A 15,966-nucleotide genomic window follows, 5' to 3' on the forward strand; every position below is an offset into this window, starting at 1 on the left:
TTTTGAAATACCGCCAAGTGGTGGTGTTCACATACATGTCAAGGGTTGGATGGACGAGGTTGGTATGAAATTACGGATTAACAGCGTGGAGGAGAAGGAAAGGTGCTTTACTGAAGAAGAGTTCTCTTCTTGTGCTAGATCAGTTTAGTAGTCTTTTGAAAAATTCTGTGAAAGAGAAATTAAGACAAGGAAATATAGAGCTTGCTTTTATTCTTGGGGTACTTACTTCACAAAAGCAACCTCTTGATGTCTTGGTAAATAAACCATTTAAAGTGTATATGAGAAACAAATGGATGAAAGCCAACATGAATTCTTGCCAAAGGGAGCTTTAAAACAACCTACAATCAAACAAGTGTGTCAATAGATAAAACGGTCATGGTATAGAGTGAGAGAAGACATTATCGTTAAAACTTTCAAGAATGCAGCATAAGTAACACTGTCAATGGCAGTGAGGCTATTTTATATATGAAGAGGACAATGATGACGACGAAGAGGAAGAGGACAGAGAGCTGCCCATGGAGGGTGACAGAACTGTCACCGTATGTGACCAGTTGCCAAGAGGAGAAAGCACTGGGGAACCTAGGTGTGTATACTACGCCAGATTGATCAAGGAGACGATGGTCTCCATATCAACCTGGAAAACGAACATCCACATTAAAAATGCGAAGTGTGATGAACAACTTCCGCATCAATGGGATGTCCAGTGGCACGACTGATTGCAGGGTGTGCACGGTATCCTGATGCTTCGAGGGTGAGTGGCAGGAGCGAGCCGGTTGAGCGGCTGCAGACAGACAGATTGGAGATGGCCATCTTTCTGACAAAGCATGCACGTCTTACAGTGATGGGGACAGTCTGCACAAGAGTGGTGGAAAAGCACTGTGGGGCAAGATGGAAGTGACCCACGCGACCACCAATGACTGGCGACCGGCAGCTCCGAAGCCACAGAGATGTCGGACAGGAGTCTCGACAACATTGCTGTGTGTGGTTTGTACCACGTCGACAGCACGAGGGAGGCACCCGCGAGGAGAACTCTATTGCTGCCACCTGTGACTTTGACATGAAACGCTCGCTCGCCACTTGGGCGATTTCAAAGGAGTGGGCTATGCACAGAATGTCTTCCAGTGAGGGGTTACAAGTTTCAACAGAGCTGTGCGGACTTCTGCATAGGGTGCTAGTTGAATGACAACATCACAAATCAACAAGTCGGCATATGGTTTTCTGTAACCAAAGAATGGTATGACTGACTGGACTGTTTATGGTACTGGTGGAACTCAAGCCAAGACGCCATGACATGGTATTGCTGGGAATAGCAGTTGGTCAGCATTACACACATCTGCCACAGGATCTGACAATAGTGCCAACTTGCAGAGCAGAAAGAACGTGATGCCCAGGACAAGAATAACGACCACTGTAGGGAGTCATTCATGCTGTGAAATGATGTTTCAGATGATGAAAGTTTGTTTCCCAGTCTTCCTTAGGATTGTTAAAGGGTGGAAATGGCAGTGGACGTGGGGAAGTGTCAGAATCCGGGACGACCGGGAGCTGGTGCAGTAGGGCATCCCGTGCCGTGACTTTGTCCGTCAGCAACTGCAAGGACTGCTGTAAGACGTCTAAACTGGCACTGCTGCTGCATGAGCTGCTGCTCTTGCTCCAGGAGACAGACCAACTTAGCCTCCTGCTATCGAATCTTTTACCTTGTCGCCGACTTTAAAGCTGTGAGCCACCGGCGAGCAGTGTGCGGCAGAGAATGGAAACGTGAAGCCGTCAGGTGGAGGAGCCACTGTCGGTATCGGCTAACGATGACACACAGGAGAGACGAACAAGTAGGAGACGACAGACGCTACAACCGACCAGGACACAACACGAGGCAAGAAATCAAGAACTGAGCTGATAAATACAGCGAGACAACAACCCAGAAACACTCCAAACAATGACAGGATGTATCTCAACACACGGAACTGGAACACAGTACAGCTGAGATGCACACGCGAACTATGGCGAGTACTAGAGTGTTGGGGTAGCACCTAAATACATGACCGCTGGAAACGCGACTGGCCGCGGACTTCATGTGGTACACTTGCATGGCAAGGCTCGGAGTGCACACACGTGCTGGAGCACAGAGACCCGTAGTGGGTATCCAGGTCCATACCATCTGGTGCTCAACTTCTGGGTCCTCTGACACCAGATTTATTCATAGTTCCTCTACACACTCCTTTCCTGTGCTCAAAGTTTCTAGTTCCTCATTGAGATATGACGCTACTGCTTTTTCATTTAGTTTACTGAACATTTGTATCTTTCTATTGTTTTACTTGTCCTCTGTACTTGAACAATAATTGAGGTTACATGCGTTTCATGGTTACTAGTACCAATTTTGATGTGGACTTCCTCAAAGAGGTCAAGTCTATTCATTGCAATCAGATCTAATATTTTTTCATCATGAGTGATGTTCCAAGCTGTCTGTTCTAAGAGAAGGCATTTAGTAAAGTTTTACAGGATGTCTTGTCATGGCCACCAATAACAAAACCCAATTTTCCCAATTGATTTTTGTCCAATTTAAGTCTCCATCGATGATTACCGCATGATGAGGGACTTCCATATACGCGAACCGATGTTTCCTCTAAATTTTTCAGTTATATCGTGGATCTGTAGGGTGTTGTAAGGATCCACTTACTGTTTTATGCCCACGACTGTTGAGTCTGGTCTACACAATCTCGCATGCAGCTTCAATTTCTATATCGTGGATTTGAGTTCGTTGTCCACTGCAATAAATACATTACTTCATTTCCCGTTAGTCTATCCTTTCCATACACACTTAAATTTCCCCCAAAAATCTCACTACAATCAATTTCAGGTTTCAACCAGCTTTCTGTGTTTAGTATTATGTGATCATCACTGCTTTTCAGGGGCACTTCAAACTCTGGCACTTCATTGTAAATGCTTTCAGCAGCTAACTACTAGGATTTTAATACCCTCGCCTATTTGTGGAGAGGCATTCTTTTGGATCTTTCACTTATACTCATGGGTCTCCTACAGCTGTCATTACCTGGATTAGATGGAGTTCCCTCATCTAAAAACCCCTTGAGTGCCCCCAATACAATCACCAACCTCTGATGTGTAGTGGACACCTGACCCATTTCACACTTACTCAACGTGGTGACCATGTCATCAAACAATAAAAAGACATGAAACAATCTCATTATGCATTATTTAATCAAAATAATTCAAAGAAGAAAATGAAACTAATGGATCAATCGTGGGAATTGGGTGGGGAGACACAGAATAAATGACATTACCGATATCAAATGCATACTCAAGTCAAATAAGAAATTAAAGCAAATCTGCAAAACATCGGCATCGAAAAGTTTACTTGACCTATACAGCTAGGATAAACTACACACCCCAAAACCACAACTCGCTCCAAATGCTGTTATTGACAACTTCACTTGACCTATACAGCTAGAACGGAGTCCACAGTACCATGAAACAACAACTAACAATTTGAAATCTAAACTTTTCCTTGACCTTCAGAGCTAGAACGAACTTCACAACAACAAAAAACAGAACTTGCACTACTATTATCAAAAACCTCACTTCACAAAAATGGTTAGAACAAATTACAGGATGCCCACCAATGTCAATTAATTGCTACCGTAGCATGCATCAAAATACTCATTGGAGACTTCTCCATTATTTGATATGTGTTTTCTAAATTTATCATGAAGTTTTATTTTTTTATGACAAAAAGTATGTTAAAAATGGTAATGTGCATTTAAATATGGCGCAAAAGTAAATATAAGGCCAGGGGCGGTGGCAAGGAGGGGGGTCGGAGGGGGGGGGGGGGGGGGGGGCAGTGGGCTATAGTCACCCCCCCCCCCCCCCCCCCCAATGGAGCATCATATTGCACAGGAAAAAATGACTTCAGAAATCAGCAAATATATTACTCCAACAGATTTATTCATTTTTTTTAAATAATTATGTAGCAATATAGGTTGCAATGTATTTCAAACACATTTTAACAACAGAATAAGAGCAGCAAATAGCTTACTATCTAAACCAATAAATATCATTTAACTTAAAATGGGCGTCTTATTATTTATTAAAAAAAATTTTTTACCCTGAACTCCAAAACAGTTACCAGAAACTACTTTAAGCAAAACCAAATTTTACCAATTAGACAGAGGCGGACCCCAACTCTCCTTGTGTTACGTGATATTCCATTCACACAAACCCCTTCACCCCTTAGCCCCCACCCCCCCCCCTTTACTGACTTCTAGAATTGTCCCTGCATAAGGCTATGCTACAGGTCAATTTATTACCACAACCTTTACTTGGCATTCACTTTTGTTGGCTTTACCAACTCCCAATCAAATTATCAACTTTGATTAACATTAACTTCCATGTACAACTGAAGAACAATCATGGAAACAAATTAAACATATATATGAGGAGTAACATATCAAAATGCAGTAAGTCCACTTGCAGTCAAAAATTAGTTTGAAGCAAATTTCTACTTTACAAGGTATGCTATATCAAGCTATGGTGTTGTTTTCATTAAAAATTATATTTTTAACCGTTTAAATCAGGTGCAAAATTTGACTTTTGGTTCAAAGTGCAGTAACTCCTTAATTGAAATTGGTTCAAATCGTGATAAGTCCATTTACTGCTGCTTCTAACGAGTTTTTTCAGGAAGGCAAATAAAAGCTGTGGTGCCAAGACACAATGCATTTGAAACTTCATTACAAGTGTCTGTTGTATACCCGTACCACATATTATTGTTGCCTGCACACTGTCAAACAAAACAGATTGGTTGGCCATTATCTCGTTTATGTGGGAGCTTGTTGCTCGTGAAAAATATGACTGACATGGAGGGAGATGTACACGGAGGGAGCCACTCCTCTGGATCCAGGAAGGGGCTGAAAAGCGTTGTGAAAAGGAAGATTGAGCAGATAGAGAGGTAAGATGTTTTTAGTGAGATTGTCTACTAAATTTATTTTACTACACATACTAACTACGTGTTTTGCTATAATTTCTGGATAGGAATCCAATTAAAAGTGTACCATTTAACTCTTTCACGTACCGTGGTAAGGACCCTGGAGTTTGAGCCTCCTTGTGGGCACAAAGAGGGAAGATTCAAATGCTGTATCATCTCAGCTTACCATCTAATCAGAAATACGGGGGTCACTCCAAGAGAAATGCACAGTATTTTTCTTAAAACCCATCTTTTATTCTACATGTTTGAAAGTTTTACAGTGTGTAGATACATCCTTTAGGAACAATATTTTCATTTCTCCACATAATTTTCATCTCTCTCAACTGCCTTATGCCATCTTGGAACCAGAGCCTATATACCCGCACAGTAAAATTCTGGAACAACCTGTTGGATCCACTGTTTGGCAGTGTGCACAAGGGAGTCATCATCTTCAAACCTTGTTCTATGAAGAGAGTCTTTCAGTTTCCCAAAGAGATGATAGTCACATGGAGCCAGGTCAGGACTGTAAGGCGGGTGTTTCAATGTTGTCCATCCAAGTTTTGTGATCGCTTCCATGGTTTTTTGACTGACATGTGGCCGTGCATTGCCGTGCAACAGCAAAACATCCTGCTTTTGCCAATGTGGTTGAACATGACTCAGTCGTGAGAGGTAAGATGTTTTTTGTGAGATTGTCTACTAAATTTATTTTACTACACATACTAACTACATGTTTCGCTACAATTATATATGAACAAGAACATAGCAGATGAGAGCTACATAAAATGGTTCTCTTAAATCTAAACTGAGGGCTCTCATTGGTCGGTAGATTCAAACTGTCTTAAGAAACTTTTGAGTGCTGTAGTGGTGTCATCTGCATGTTAAAGAACCACAAATTATTAGTTGAAAAACAAAATTTGTAGACTACAAAACTATACTGAGAGGCCTTGCAGATTGCAGTAGGTAGGTTGACATCAGAAAAAGTTCAATGGGAAGAAATGGAAAAGGTTGAATTTTTGTAATGAAATATTTTGACTGACTGCAAATATTAATATCCTCTTTTATAAATGGCATGGGAAGAAAGCAGTGAAACAATGTTAGCCATACAAGACATGCTTTGTTGGCAAAGCATTTTTTGGGGAAATGTGTTCTGTCTGGTGTCAAGAGGAGGCAAATGCAAATGGGTCGGGGTCTGTTAATTATCGGCAGCTCCAACATACAGTGAATGATGGTGCTCCTTAGAGAAATGGCAGCAGGGGGCAGGAAAGGACGCCAGATGCACTCACTGTGTATGCATGGGCTTCTCCTTCAACATGTTGACGACACTATTCCAGCAGCCACTGAAGGAACACGGTGTAACCAATTGTAGATTGTAGTGCACGTTGGGGCAAACAATGCATCACCTGGGATCTGAGGTCATATTTGGGTCATTCCAGAGACTGGCAGAGAAGACCAGCCTTGCACATGGAATTTCAATGAAGCTCACAGTTTGCAGTATTGTCCCCATAATTGATTGTGGGCTTTTGGTTCTGACTTGAGTGGAAGGACTGAACCAGAGACTTTGGGGGTTCTGTGCCAGGCTAGGCTGTGACTTCCTGGACCTGCACCTTAGGGTTGAGAACTGTACGGTCCCCCTAGCTGGGTCAGGTGTGCACTACATTGCCAGAGGCTCCTACTCTCGTACCTGTGTGGGCGGTACACACAAGAATTTTTAAATAGGCAACTCTCCACCCAATCTAGATAATGACAACTGTAGGAAACACGGTAGTATCAGTGTAAGATCGAAAGAAATGCATCCCACGCGTGAGAGTAGTAACATCCTAATGGTAAACCACCAAAGCATTTGCAACAAAGTCCCAGAGTTTGAAGCACTCCTGAAAAACAGCAACTCTCACCTAATATCAGGTACAGAAAGCCGGTTGAAACCTGAAACTGATAGCAGTGAGATCTTTGGAGAAAATTTGAGTGTAAATGGAAAGGACAGGCAATTGGGAAATAGAGGTGGTGTATTTGTCACAGTAGACGAGAAACTCAAATCCACAGAGACAGAAATTAAAGCTGCTCGTGAGATTGTGTGGGCATAAAATAATCATTTCATGATGTAATCGAAAACTTTGGAAAAAACCCCAATTCACTTGTATAGATGTTCTATGATCATAATGTGATTGTTGTTGGTGACTTAAATCATCCACATTGGAAAAATGGAGGTTTCCACTAGGAAAATGGCTGTAAGGAAACCCATTCAAGATGAAAATATATTGGATCTAATTGCAACAAATAGACATGACCTCTCTGAGAATTTCCACATCGAGACTGGTAACAGTGACCATGATGCAGCTGTGGTAAAAATGATTACCAAAGTACAAAGAACAACTAAAACAAGCAGAAAAATATACACAATTTCAGTAAGGCAGTAGTGCTGTGTCGTCAACAGGTATACAAAGAAAAGGTACAGAGCTTTACTAGCTTTCGGAATGAACTTCCCTATTCAAGCTTGTAGGAAAAACATGCGCGCGCGCGCGCCCACCCACCCACCCACACACACGCCTGTCTCCCTTCACTGTGCTCAGTCGACTTCCAGCTCTTTCCTGGCCCGGGGTGGGGTGAGGTGAGGGAGGGGGTTGGGAGGGGGAAGCATCTGGAAGCTTGTGAGAGAGTAGGAAGCTGTCTGTGGGCTAGCTAGAGATGCTGGTAGAGGTGGCAGGTGGCAGATGGTTGGGCACGCGATCTCACAGATGAGGGCGTGAGATAGCAGCACACAACTAGCTGACACGAATTGGGAGGGGGGGGGGGGGGGGTGCTATTGGGACTTGGGACATTGTGTACACACACACACACACACACACACACACACACACACACAAAAGCTGGTGGTGCTGGTGGGCAGGATCCAGATGACATGAGTTGTGAAGCACCCATTGAGATCTTGCATATTGTGCTCTGCTGCACGTTGTGCCACTGGGTGGTACACCCTGTTTTTTGCAACAGTTTGGCAGTGGCTATTCATTATAGTTGGCAGGTTGATTGTCATACCAATGTAAAAGGGTGTGCAGTGGTTGCAGTAGAGCTGATATATAACATGACTGCTTTCATAGGTGGCCCTGCCTCTGATGGGGCAAGATAAGCCTGTGATGGGACTGGAGGAGGTGGTGCTGGGTGGGTGGATTGTCCAGGTCTAGCATCTGGGTCTTCCACACAGGTATGATCCCTGTGGCAGGTAACTGTGGGTGGGAGTGGCAAAGGGATGGACTAGGATGTTGTGTAAATTGGGTGGGCACTGGAACACCACTTTGGGAGGTGATGGAAGTTATCTTAGGACTTCCCTAATTTCAGGGCATGATGATAGATAATGAAAGCCCTGACAAAGGAAGTGGTTCAGTCATTACAGTCCTGGAAGGTATTGGGTGACAAAGGGGGCACTTCTTTGCGGTTGGTTCTTGGGATGGATGCGAGGATCAGGTGTGTGTGTGGGGCGGGGGGGGGGGGGGGGGGGGCGGGGATATGGCACGGGAAGCCGGGCCACCTGTGAAAGCAGCCATGTTATATACCATCTCTGCTGCAGCCACTGCACAGTGATTTACATTGATATGACAACAAACAAACTGCAAACGAGAATGAATAGGCACCACCAAACTGTTGGCAAAAACAAGATGGACCACCCAGTGGCAACACATGCAGCAGAGCACAACATGCGAGATTTCAATGACTGCTTCACAACCCATCTCATCTGGGTCCTCCCCACACCACCACCAGCTTTTCTGAGCTGCACAGATGGGAGCTATCTTTACAGCACATCCTTCAATCCCATAACCTTTCCTGGCCTACACTTAAGGTAAATCGCTGTCTACTCATTCACTAATCCACTAGTGAATGTGTGTGTGTGTGTGTGTGTGTGTGTGTGTGTGTGTGTGTGTGGGCGCCCCACTACCCCCCCCCCCAATTCGTGTCAGTTAGATGTGTGCTGATCTCACGCACTCATCTGTGAGATTGCATGCCCAACCAACTGCCACGTGCCCCCTCTACCAGCATCCCTAGCTAGCCCACAGAATGCTCCCCACTCTCCCACAAGCCACTAGACACTTCCCCCAACCTCTTTTCTGCCTCCCACCTATCTCCATCACTCACCCTGCCCCAACCTGCACCCTTCACCTCACCTCAGTACACTCACTGTGGGCCTGGAAAGAACTGGTAGTCGACTGAGCACAATGTAGGGAGACAGGTGTGTACATGTTTTTCCTACAAGCTTAAAAAAGGAAGTTCATTCCGAAGGCTAGTATAGCTCTGTACCTTTTGTTTGTGTACCTACCAACAGCATAGTGCCTCTGCCTTTCAGTGAGTCGCAATTCTCAACCAGAACTTTCCATACATTATTATATGTTCAATAAGCTAGATAAAAAAAAAATCAATGATGTCATAACTCAATGAGGAGCTTGAAACTTTCAGCACAGGGCAGGAGCATATAGGGGAACTATGTCTCAAGATTAAAAGAATAACTGACCACACACTGGATAGATATGTATCCAGCAGAACAGTTAATAATGGGAGGGACCTTCCATGGTCTGTCGTCACTGCAAAGAAACTTCTACAGAAACAACAAAGATTGCTGCATAATAGATGTAAAACAAAGCGTAGGGCTATAAATAGATGTTGAATGAAACGCTTTTGGCTGTCAATGTGTGATGCCTTCAATGACTATTGTAGAAGAATACTGTCAAATAACGTTTCACAAAACCCAAAGAAATTCTGATCATAGGTAAAGGTAGTTAGTGACATCAAAGTTAGTGTCCAGTCCACAAAGAATGAGAAAGGAACTGAAACTGAGCATAACAAACCAAAAGCTAAAATGCTGAACTCAATTTTCAAATGTTCCTTTACAAAGGGACACACAGGAGAATTGCCGAATTTAAACCTGAAAAGATGAATTAAATAAGTGCTAGTATCAGTGGTGCTAGAAAACAGCTAAAATCGTTAAAACTGAACAAAGCTCCAGGTGTGATGGACTCCCTGTCAGATTCTATACTGAATTTGCAGCTGAGTTAGACCCTCTTCTATCTGTAATCTATTTTGGATCCCTCGAACAAATAACAGTGCCCCGTACTTAAAAAAAAAAAAAAAAAAAAAGGGGGGGGGGGGGGGGGAGGGGCAAAAGTCACACCTGTCTACAAGAAGGACAGTAGAAGTAATCTACAAAAATACCATCCAGTAGCCTTGCCATCTTTTTGATTTAGAATCTTAGAACATAATCTGAGCTCAAACATAATGAGGTATCCTGAACAGAATGATCTCCTCAATGCCAACCAGCATGGATTCCAAAAACATTGCTCATGTGAAACCCAACACTCACTTTTCTCAAATGACATAATGAAAGCTTTGGATCAAGACATTCGGATAGATGCAGTAAGTTCCCAAATGCATCTGACTCAGTATCACACTTACGCTTATTGTCAAAAGTACAACCATATGGGGTATCACGTGAAATTTGTGACTGCATTCAGGACTTTTTGGTACGGAGATCGCAGCATGTTACCTTGGATGGAGAGTAAGTGTCAGGTATACAAATAACTTTTGTGGTGCCCCAAGGAAGTGTGTGTGGCCCTCACTGTTCATGTTGAATATCAATGACCTTGAAGACAACATTAACAGTAATCCCAGGCTTTTTGCAGATGATGCAGTTACCTACAATGAAGTCCTGCCTGAAAGAAGTGCATAACTATTCAGCCACATCCCGATAAGATTTCGAAGTGGTTCAAAGATGTCAATTAATCACTGCTGGAATCAGCCAACTCATACAAATACCTAGCTAGGTGTCACACTTCGTAGGGATACGAAATGGAGTATCATGTAGCTTCAGTAAAGCAGGCCATAGCCTTCCGTTCACTGATACAATACTGGAAAAGTGCAATCAATCTATGAAGGAGATTGCTTACAAGTCACTCATGCTACCGGTTCTAGAATATCGCTCAAGTGTGTGGGACCCGCACCAAATAGAACTAACAGGGGATATTGGAGGTATACAGAAAAGGGCAGCACGAATGGTCACAGATATATCTGATATGTGGAATACTCACAGAAATACTGAAAGAACTGCACTGACAGACTCTTGAAGACAGTCGTCAACTATCCCAAGAAAGTCTGTTAACAAAGTTTTAAGATCTGGCTTTAAATGATGACTCTAGGAATACAGTACAGCTCCGTACATATCGCTCACATAGGGATTATGAAGATAAGATTAGTATGGTTACTGCACACACAGAGCTTTCATCAATCATTCTTCCTGTGCTCCACATGTGCCTAGAATGGGAAGAAACCCTAATAACTGGTACGATGAGACATATCCTCTACCAGGCACCTCACGGTGGTTCACAGAGTACAGGTACAGGTGTAAAACAGATTACCGACAGAGGTACTATGGTGTTTCAGATGAAACACTAGACGTGAAATGATGGATTAACACCATCCAAGTGATCAGTGATTACATATGAATACTGATCCAGACATGTTTGACAGTGGTTTCCAGGAAATGTTCTTCAGTACTGTAGTGCGGCTCATAGTTGAGTTTAGGTTGGAAGGTGAATATACAGATGACAATTGGCGAAACCAAAGAATATGAATACAAAATCTTGATTATGGTGACAATTGCCTATATCACTCTGAAATCTATGACCATCATTCACTCCATGTTAATTATACATTTCTTTACATGTGGGTCTCATTAAAACACTACATACAACAACATAGGGGAAAACTGAGGAACTTTTTGACAATTCCTTCGGTGCATTTTATGCATACACAATACGCGTTAACTACAAAACATACAGCAAAGGGGCAGGAGAGAAAGAGGGGAGTGGCTAACTCTTACTGCCAAACAGGATAGTTAGTAGTTTTCAATATTATGGCTCAAAAGTTAGTAGTTTTCAATATTATGGCTCAAAATAACCAAACATTTGTAGCAACAGACAGTGTTAAACAATGAAATAGGGATATTCCATGTAAAGAAGAACACACTTATGATATTAAAAGTTTAAAATTTGGTGCTTTTTATATATTTTTTGAAAAGGCTGGACTTTTTACTGAATGGCAACAATGGTTTGTGGCCCATTATTGCTTTCCCTTCATAATTTGTAGCCTTTATTATAATGCCATACGTTTTTAATGTGATGACAGTGTGAATTATTGGAGATTTTGGACCTTCATTTCAACTAATTGACAGGTAAGAATTAGCACATCATTATTTTTATATTACTGTTACATACCCTAATGTACTGCATAAAGAGTATAAAACTGAAGTAGGTAAATTATAGGCTGGGGTAAATAATATAACAGCATAAACTTTCATGTAAAATGAGTCACTTTCATGTAATTAAGTTTCTTTTTTACCAAGAAAAATATTAGACATAACTTTATCTTGTTCAGTAATTTACTCATCAGTGTGACTGTGTAACCACTAACAGTACTAAAAGTTTCCCAATTTCAACCAATACTGTAAAAATAGAAAATTGAATGTGTAATGTGAGTCACGTAATCTGAGTCACAGTTGTATTATTTTAAGATTAGAAGAAAATGGTGCCCTTAGCAGCAGCATAAAGACAGAGTAGGTGAAGGCAAAAGTTACAGAGTAAAGGAAAATATGAAGAATTTAAGAAGATGCAGCTGGCAGAAGCTCGAAAAAGCCAGCAGAAGCAGAAACAAAAGTTTCTACCGTAGAGTCAAGATAAGTAAGGACAGTTGAAGAAAGAACGAGCTACAAATAGCGAGACAGTTAGAAAACATTGGTAACATAAGATGCGATATCAGCAGCCTACTAAAGCAATTTTGTCACTGTATAAGTCACATAGTGCTCTGGATAAAGCCATGGCTCAAGTTCTGCAGTTGCTCACATACCTGAAAATGTGAAGGTCGTTTCTATGTGGTCAGATGGACCTGCCTCACAATTTTAAAACCAATATATTACTGCTATTGTACCTCAATTTCAATCATTTCATAATGTGGAAATCTCCTGGAACTTATTGGCTACACCCCACAGTAAAGGAGCCATAGATGGAATTGGTGCAGTTGCAGAATGGCTAGTGGGGAATGCAGTAAAAAAGTGAAAATTAATATTAGGTGATGCATCAACTTTCGCTCAGGTAGCTGCAAGTACTGCAACTATGCAGGATTTTCATGTGTCTATCGATGAAATTCAAGGAATCAATATGAAACTTAAGCTGGCTCAAATAGTTTCTTCAGCACCACCAGTACCAAACACAAAAGCATTCACAGTTTTCACTACAAGAAAGAACTACTACAAACATATCTGCTGTTTCCAAAGAATTTTGCTGCTGCAGATCATCAAACTGAAGAAACTATAGAAAATGTGAAAATTGGAGTCTGGTAAAAAGTACAATATGGCAGTAAATTCAATGCTGGAGAAGCATGTACAATCAGTGCAATTGAGTGTGCTGGTCACTATCAGAAATGACCTGTAAAATGTGATGAAATTTTACAGAAAATTAATCCACTTGATATCAATTCAAGAGGATATTTTCATTTCTCTGACTTTTAATTGAATTTTCAATTCATTTTCCCAGATGTCATTCTCTTACAAATTTTCATGGTGTTTGAAAAAAGAAATGTTAATGTTAAGTTTGTCTTATTTGACACATAATGTCATACTTTCATTTCTCTGCTTGCAGGAAAAAAGTTTTTCCAACAAGAAGTAGAAATCTGTAACTCTGTCATTTAAAGGCCAACCTACTGTGCATATTCTGTGTTAAAAACCAGATCCATACTCCTTATAGTTTGATGACGCTTTTTACTTAAAATGCACATTAGGAATAGGATGTCCCAAATTTGTAACATAAATCACAACATAAATTACATTCTTGTCCTTTAATTTTAATGCTCTTCCCTGCTTAAATAACACTTCAAGATCTTTGCCTGAACAACAATTTATAACGATGATTTACAAAAGAAAATACGGGTTTATAGATTGATAACGAGTCACCAATGAAACACTGATTTCAAAATCTAATGTCACCATGGAATCTCCCAATAGTAGACTGCAGATGCACATTCATCAGCCATTCTCATGTAAATAAGCTAGATTAAAGCAAACAGACAAACATCTCAAATATAGCCTACTACCATTGTGAGACACACTATTTAATATCATCCACGCATGATAAATGTGGAATATGTTCCACTGTTTGGGGCAACTCATTTTTTACTGTTAGGCAACTAACAACAGTACCTGCAACAAAACAAACTTGGGAGTCATTCTTTACCCTACATATAAATTACATCATCATCTTAAATCTCACACTTGTGGGATCTTTTTGACACCAAAGAAACTGTAAACCCCTCCTATTTCCTCTGTTGGTCATTGTATTTTTGGTGGTTCTACATACTTTTTTTCACATTTGACAACCACCTGCAGACACACTGCACGCATTGTAAATTGATCCACTTCCTCGGAACACATTTCTATATGGTCAAAATTTATGTATCAACTTAAATCATCTTATTTTTAAGCGGAGTTTTCATTTATTGTCACTTATACTATGGTTCTGAGTTATAATTAATGTATCTCAGTGATTTGTCCAAAATTCTGTATAGAAATTGTTAGAAGAAGATAAAGCTAGTGATGTAAATGATATTGAAGAGTAAAATGATCCTTCTCACAGAAGTGAACATGAAACTGCTTCAGAATAAGGCCTTGGCTCCAGTGAATCTGGTAATGAGGAGAGAAATGAAACAGATGAGGCATCTAGTTTCTACGGGAGAAACAGGTAAAAATGCTCCACTACTGAATCTCCAGTGTGAGAACACAAGCCCACATCTAGATAATCAGAGTTCCTACAATAAATGGACCTGCAAGCAGACTGGGAGACTCTTGCAGTCCACTGGGAGTGCTTGTTTGTCACGGTTGTTGCAAGAAATTTACCAGACTTGCCGTACTGTGATGCGTGCAGATATCTTAAGTGAAAATTTATCAATTATCGGTATCAGAAGGTTACAAGCAGCAGATTTTCACAACCTGTGTGATCATTATGAAACAAATGGGTCAAAACTGCTTCAGAGGGTTATAACAAACAAAAATAAAATAATCGTTTTGCAGTTTTAACTTGAGCGAAAAAGAGTCAACGTAATTACAACACATCTTTAGGCTTTTGTATGAAAATACCTATTAATAGCATGTTTTTTCAGTAACAAATTTCTTTTAACCGAATGGTATAAATTTTATATGTACAGATTTTAACCGTGTTTGTGAACAAATGTTTTTATCAGATCATTGTACGTAAAGGACGACTGCTCTTCAAATATGCTCATTTATGGCCAAATACTATCAACTTTCCACTCATTCAATTTACTTCGCACATAAAACAGTATTAGGTTTACCTGTAACACAGTAGTCCGTCGTAATTTGTTTGTTGTAGAAAAAGCGCGCGAAACTAGTGTCAAAGATAAGCAATATAGTTAACGACAATTACAAGCTTTCACTCTATACTGGCAGGCACTGTATCAGTACCCAAAATCCCTATGCGAAATCTTCTTCGTTCCCATTTTCGGTGTCCTTATTATCAATGAAACGTTCAAACTGGTTCCCCGTATTCATTCGTTCCAGCAAAGACATCAAAAGTTTCTTGTTTAGTTTATCAGTCAGTGTCAGTTCCCTAACTTCCTCATTAGTTTGCAAATCACATGTATCACACGCTTCAGGTTCCCGATTTGGTTCTCCAGGCATCTTTTTTCGAGAAAGTTTCTTTATATCCACAAACTGATACCACTTGTCACACGCAACTAAGAAGATATTTATTATTTGCACAATGTTGCAAAGTTCTTCAGAGAATCAGAGATCACTTTCTATCTCTTTAGAAAATTTATTGTTGCTTCTAGCACACATACAACATAGTCATCTCAAATGATAAAGATTGTAAAATACAGCAAGCTAACATTTCGCCGTTTCCATACATGCATTTTAGGGCATCCATTCGTAAATTTGTATGCAGACTGAAATTATT

General features: G+C 40.8%; 1 protein-coding gene across 1 annotated transcript in view; it reads right to left on the reverse strand.

Annotated features, from left to right (window-relative positions):
• Window positions 1–15,486, reverse strand: part of LOC124798105 (protein TIPIN homolog) — a 60,803-nt gene extending 45,317 nt beyond the window's left edge. Inside the window, exon 1 of the mRNA XM_047261356.1 lies at window positions 15,344–15,486. The gene's annotated coding sequence lies outside the window, so the exon portion shown is untranslated. The remainder of the gene's footprint in view (window positions 1–15,343) is intronic.
• Window positions 15,487–15,966: the final 480 nt, after the last annotated feature.

This window comes from Schistocerca piceifrons, chromosome 5 (genome assembly GCF_021461385.2).
Source record: "Schistocerca piceifrons isolate TAMUIC-IGC-003096 chromosome 5, iqSchPice1.1, whole genome shotgun sequence".
Classification (NCBI taxonomy): domain Eukaryota; kingdom Metazoa; phylum Arthropoda; class Insecta; order Orthoptera; family Acrididae; genus Schistocerca; species Schistocerca piceifrons.